Source organism: Engraulis encrasicolus, chromosome 13 (genome assembly GCF_034702125.1).
Source record: "Engraulis encrasicolus isolate BLACKSEA-1 chromosome 13, IST_EnEncr_1.0, whole genome shotgun sequence".
Classification (NCBI taxonomy): Eukaryota; Metazoa; Chordata; class Actinopteri; order Clupeiformes; family Engraulidae; genus Engraulis; species Engraulis encrasicolus.
Window position 1 is genome coordinate 22666998 of NC_085869.1, and position 6795 is coordinate 22673792.

At 46.4% G+C, this 6795-nt stretch overlaps 1 long non-coding RNA gene across 1 annotated transcript in view; it reads left to right on the forward strand.

The window, feature by feature from the left end:
• Positions 1-1315, forward strand: part of LOC134460869 (uncharacterized) — a 40632-nt gene extending 39317 nt beyond the window's left edge. The window contains exon 5 of the long non-coding RNA XR_010037176.1: positions 1172-1315. This is a non-coding gene — a long non-coding RNA (uncharacterized LOC134460869). The remainder of the gene's footprint in view (positions 1-1171) is intronic.
• Positions 1316-6795: the final 5480 nt, after the last annotated feature.

A 6795-nucleotide genomic window follows, 5' to 3' on the forward strand; every position in this document is an offset into this window, starting at 1 on the left:
AATCACTGTAAAATATCCGTCTGCGTGTTGGGGCAGAGGATAGCCTAACGCGCTGATGTTCAACAGTATTTGTTCGCTGACATACCTTGAGGGGGAAAAAAAATAGCTATAGTTACTCTTATCTTTTGTAATTGTGCTTTTATTCTGCCATCTCAATACAGAAAATGTGTCACCATCACGCCTTTTATTGACTGTGATAATCCATCACTACCAACCTGTACCCTTTCATGAGCTGCACACACCACATACAGTAAGCCATACTGTAAGCATTTGTGTGCATGCTGGTACAGCATGTTGTGTTCATATTTCTGCACTGACAATTGCACACCTGTCTACAAGTTCACTGCCACAGCCCAAACGGACCACCACCACAGGTGCTGGTGTGCTTTGTGTGAGGGTGATGCCAGAGGGCCCCAGGGAGCGGGAGCGAGAGCGGAAGCACGGCAGTGCAGGGCGTTGCTCGGCTAGACTCAGCCAGAGATTCTTTAAGTATATAGAGATATGCCAATGTAATAGGTTGCTATGGGCACCTAATATGACCAGGTTCCAGTCTGCCTAAAGGGGCGTGTCATAATACTAGCATTGAATAGAACAGTCCTTAGGTCTGCCTAGGTCTGCTTAAAGGGGGATCCCCCCCCCTCCCCCTTGCAATAATAGAACCCGGAAACAATGGGCCAATGGAACCTCTCTCTCTCTACTCTCTCTGACTCAGGGATGGGTGAAAGTGGGGGGGTCCCAGTCAGCCCGGGGCCGGGCCGGGCGGCGCCTGGGGGTGTCACAGCGTGTCACATCAGCTCACCTTTCTGAGCTCCACTGGCAACGTGTCTCAACCAAGACTTGCTTATCTGATGGAGATTGTGGCTCCTATCAGACTTCACGTTTCACGTAGCCCCAACACGCCGATGTTGCCAACTACAGTTGGAAAGGACAGGGGTGGGAGCTGGGGCTGAGCCTGGGCCTGGGAGCTGGGAGCTGGAAGTTGGAAGTTGGAAGTTGGAAGTTGGGGTTGGGGCTGGGGCTGGGGCTGGGGTTGGGGTGTTGGGGTTGGGGCTGGGGCTGGGGCTGGGGTTGGGGTTAGAGGTGGGAAAGTAGAGGAGAGGGGGGGGGTGTAGGCTGTGTGGAGTGAAGACCTGGCCAATGTTTTCACTGACATGTCTGCTTATCTTCACAGCTTCCTCTCCTGTCCTCCTTGGCGAGTAGATCTTATCCTGGCATGTTTTAGCCTGCGCGTTGCCCAGACACTGCAGACTGCACCCACATACTCTGCCTACCCCTTGCCTGTCACGACGAGAAAAAAAAATAAAATAAAGTTGGCCAGTGGGGCTGTCCATCTCTGACAAGGTTTGTTTTCTTTTCCCCTTGTCCCTTCATCTAGAGCTGATACCGATCCTCGGCTTATTGAACTGGATCCACCAGAAAATACCACGGACACAAAAGGTTAACATTTACATAGGAGCCGAGGCACACACAGTGCTCCGGGCCTCCATGTTGCACATGTCAGATAATGTGTGGGTACATTTTTCGACCAGATGGTGAAGAAGAAGAAGAAGAAGAAGAAGCAGAAGAGGGGACCAGATGAGCGAATGTGTACGCCGTGTGCTTTTTGGGAGGAAGTGTCGTAACTGCGAGGGGAAATCTTGTGAGCTAATTTTGAAATCCTCATATGCTGACTTAATGAGGCCTTTGGCATGCCCGACAACCACACGTGGCTGGGACGCACCCTCCCCAGAAAGCAGCCTCCCTCCCTCGCTCCCTTGCTCGTACCGTAACCGTATGCTTTCTGCATTAGCGGTGTGTGTGTGTGTGTGTCATAAAAGATGATCTAGTGCAGAGAGAGAGGGAACCTAATCGAATGCTGTTAGTCCTCAAATGCACGGCCAGATCTTCAAGCAGACAGCTTTTCTCTCCCAAATAGAATCATTATGGCTTAAAGGGGTATGCTATGCTACACGGATCCATTGACTTTCACTTGCTTAGCGACATGCTCCCTCTTTTAACTTGTCTTAAAGCAAGACAACGGCTTACATGAAAAATAAGACACTTAACCACCTTTATAAACCCTGGCCAACGATTTTAACTGTATTAAGCTCCAAAATAGTGGCATACCCCTTTAATGGTATCACTCTCAACATTGCCAAACACCCCCCACCCCTAGGGTACCTGCTTGCCACCTTTCGCGAATGAACCTCCTCCACAGTGGAACGATCAGATCTTCATGAGTAGAAGACAAGCACAGTGTCGTAATTGAACTGGGCACGCTCACTCACTCAATGACATCACGCCGCAGTGATTCTCCCCCAACAGCTAATTGTCTGTATCCTCTGTCGCTGCTGTGTGGCTACAGCTACAGCGCGCCAGTGTGAAGGCTGTGCCTGATATTTTATGCTGATCTCACTTCAGGGAAGCTCACGTACACCCATTTGCGTGTACACACATTTGCACGCACACGCACACACACACACACACACTCATTTGCACACACACACAGGCACACTATGACAGATTATATCACAAATTGATATCACACACACACACACACACACACACACACTAACACACACACACACACACACACACACACACACACACACACACACACACACACACACACACACACACAAGAAACAAATTATTTAAGAACACGTTGGACTTGGAGTGTTCAAAAGTGTTTTACAGGAAAGAAAAAACATTGGGTGCATGAATAGCATTGAGATTATCTTTTAAAACATTCCATTTTATTTAGATAATTTGCTTTGGATTAGTGTAGGCAGTTCTCACAGATCTGTTCGCATGGAATGGCTTGGAATTGGATGTTTGAACTTTGCTCCAAAAGAAAATGTCTTCCCGTTTCTCTTTTAATCACACGAGAAAAATAATATTATTTAGCTTCAGTGGCCAACTCCAATTCTGTACCCCCACCCCAGAAAACCAAAAACCAGCAGATCTGAAACAACAACTATATAAGGCTCTTCAAATCCAAAAACCTCAACTTCTGACTGCAGAAGGAACAATATAAAAGACACTCTTAAATAGTGACATTAAAAACTCTACCGTTTAATAGATTGCTGACTCATTTTTACAGGCAGAGTGACTCTCATTCTTTTCCTTGCAAAGAAGAGAAAAGAAAAGCAGCATATCAGCACTTTTTCTGAGTGAGTCATCAAGCCTCTACGTTGCTGCCTATTTACCAGCAAGACGCCAGAGCCGGGACATCTGTCACAGGGCCAAGACCATCTGCAGAGGCCTGCCGTAGCGCTGTAAAACTCCTTAAGCTATATTACAACAGTGATGAATGCAAAATATACAACTCCAGAACATAAAAGTTCGCACTCTACAGGCAGAGAACAAGAGAGAGAGAGAGAGAGAGAGAGAGAGAGAGAGAGAGAGAGAGAGAGAGAGAGAGAACGAGGACCTTTGTGGTGCTTCATTTGATGCCTTTGATCCATTTCACAGAGTTGCTGACTGGTGTGTGCCATGTATCCTGAGGGCTTTTGAGGGCCAAGAGGTTAATTTGGTGCGAGTCTGTTTGCAGGTGATAAATGTTCAAACGTCAAAGCCACAAGCGGCGGAGTTGGGGTCAGGGTGTTTGTTGTTGGGGTCATGCTGGGAAGACGTCCCCGCTCGACATCTCGGATCAAAACTCGTGAAATAGCCATTATCTTTAAACTACAACTCTGGGGTGCATTTGTCAAAAGAGAAGTTGTTACCCTGTTAGCAATTTCGGTAGTTGCCAATGGGAAAATGCATTGAAAACAACAAAGTAGCTAATATAGTAAGCAACTTTGGTTTCGAGAAATGCACCCCTGAACTTCACTACGCAGCTAAGTGTAAGCCAAGAAGAAGAAGAAGGAAACATATGCTCCTTTTCCACTGCTGGTTTTCTGGTAGGCCTACTGCTCGACACAGCACAACTCGGCCGCCACTTTTTGCTTCACGATTGAGCTGTGTCGTGCCTATTCGAAAAAACAAAAAGTTGCAGCTGAGTCGAGCTCTAAAGCTAGATTTATGCTTCTGTCTTCTGTCTGTGTGAGTCCACGCCCCCCTCGCAGAGGCTCTGTTCCCGTCGTCGAGCGCCTCGAAAAAATTCTAACTATCATTAATGGCTTGTGCGTAAATGTGTGTAAATACACGAAGCTACAAGCTAAGTAACAAACAATGCATCAGCTGAACACTTGTGACACAATGGCTGTGGTTTTACTACCGTAGCTTCCTCCACCGAATGTAAACACACATCGGCAGAACTTACATGATAGCATTTTCTGCTCGTGAAAACAGACTGGGTTTGTCAAAGAATGATACCAGTGCATTGCCTTTGCAATTTGTGTGAAAATACCTAGCTAACCGGGCTAGAAAGCAACATTGCTTTATAATGACCGCAGTGCTTACAATGCAGTGAAAGTAATCGTGCAATTTCAAATGTGTCTCGCGACGAGACCTCGGACCTCGCAGAACTCGCAGATGCAAGATGCGACTTTTGACGAGCGCAGTTGCAGAAGTCTAATCTGACCTTAAGCCTACCAGAAAACCGGCAGTGGAAAAGAGGCAATATTTATGTTGCAACAGCTCAGAAACCTGCAGTTGCCATAATCTTCATGATTATGATTATAAAGCTGGGCTCAGGCAGGAATTAGTATTTTACAAATTATACAGGCAGTTTGAGAATGCAGAATGCAGAAAAACAAAGTTGCAACAGTTTAATTCATGACTTGAATGTGTGGGGGTGGGATCAAATATGTCGTTCAAAAACTACAAACTAAAAATGAAAATTACATCTATACACGCATAGCTTAACAATCTCAGGCATTTTCATCCTGCACTTAATGCTAAGATAAGACTGCCAACGTACCGTAATTCATCATCTGTGTACTAGAGACCAGCTATACATAGGTTTCCCGTTTACAAACATTCCTGTCTGTGTGCACAGCTATGGGTCCATCTGTAACCTCTGATTGTTCGGAAACTGCTGTCACTCAAAAAATGTGCTCACGTGATTGCCTGCTTAGCACCTTGCCCCTCCTCACAGCGTGAATGGTCTGTAAATGGGAACCTTATCTAAATTACTAACCCTTCTTTGCATCTGCACATGTTGGTCTGTATATTTCCTCTGCACTTGTATCTGCAAGTGATGTTGGCTATGATTATGTCCTCGTTTGTAAGTCGGTTTGGTTATAAAGCGTCTGCCAAATGCAGTGTAATGTAATGTAATAATGTAATTTGGTCATCCAGAATGCATCTCCGATAAGCAGGAAAGGTTGAAATGTCAGAGAATGAAAGAGTGTGGGGGTTTGCACTGCTGGCTTTGTTACTGTATATGCCCTGACACACCATTGGTCACAGTGTGAAAACTTCAGTATCAGGCTTCCAGCCAAGATGATTGACAATGCACTGCCTGCCTCCCTGTGATGGCTATGATTACGCCAGGCTTGTCTGGAGCCATAGGTCTGGAGAAGAAAAGACCTCTTGGTGAATGCTGAACATGACTCCTCCTGGCTTCAATAAGGTGAACAAGAAGTTTCAGGTTTGAGGTGCTGAGGGACTTGGGTGTCTTGACTCTTTGAAGTAACTTTCAAGACGGAGTGGTAAAAGAAGTGGCATAGGCTATCTGCTGCTTAGTGGATACATTCAGAGCCCTTGGCTGATTGTGGCCTCTGTCAGGACCCAATTGAGCTGCTTAGGATGGCCATATGTGGGTAAGAATGGGTGAACGGGCATTTGGCAGTGTGTCTGCAGCTTTATGGGCATAGAAATCAATAGTATTTGGTTTAAATTGGGCGAGATTTAGTGCTTCCAGGCGGGTTTTTAGCCGTTTTTGGGCTGGAAATCACCACACACATCTGGCAACCCTGATTGTGCCCTCTGGCCAGGCCGTTGACATGTCAGGACAACAACGCTCGTGTAATGCAAGGGGCCCCCGGGGGGGGGGGGGGGGGGACGCTGATAGAAAGACAAACCCAAGCTAATGAAAGACAGAAAGACAAGACCATTGGCAACAATGGAAACCCTCATTGGGTAATGTCCCTCAGGCTTTCTTAAAGCCAGATCCACTGGATAATATCACTGATAGCCAAATAACTTTCATAATATCGGGACTTGTTTTATCCCCCGAAGAGGATTTTGCCAATGCCCAACGGAGCCAATTGATGTGGAATTTAGCACATGGCTGCTGTCATCAAGGATAAATTGCAGAGACTTGTTCGTTGATGGCTTGTGGAGTAATGGGACACAAAAGGCCTCATTATTTGGGGCGGTAAAAACCGAGCAGTAGCAGGGAGAATTGGACAAGCCTCCCCGAAAACCACTCAACAGACAGCCTAATGAATGTCCAGGTGAAACTAATCTGTTTGTTTAGGACACTTTATAAAATCCTGTTTGATCTCTGCCTTGCCGTGGCCAACCGATGGGGCACTCGCCTGCCATGCGGCTGACCCGGGTTCGATTCCCGGCCCGAGTCCTTTGCCTACCCCTCCCCGTCTTTCTCCCAATTCGCTTCCTGTCCACCTCTCACACTATCCTGTCAAATAAAGTAAAAAAGACACACACAAAAAAACTGTTTGATGTTATATGGACCCAGAGATGTGTGTATGTGTGCAATAGCAAAATGGTGTCTTGATTGTTCTCACTTACCACCAGCGCTAAAGTATTGTGTGAGTGTTGGTCTACCTACAGTTGTGGCCAGCAATGTCCTTTCCCCCCTTTCCACATGGTCTGTCAGAGGCTATTTATTTTTGCTGCTCGCCTATTAAAAGTGTTGCTGTAGTTGGATGGAAAATTGGGCTTCATCCGAACTTCCTCCAA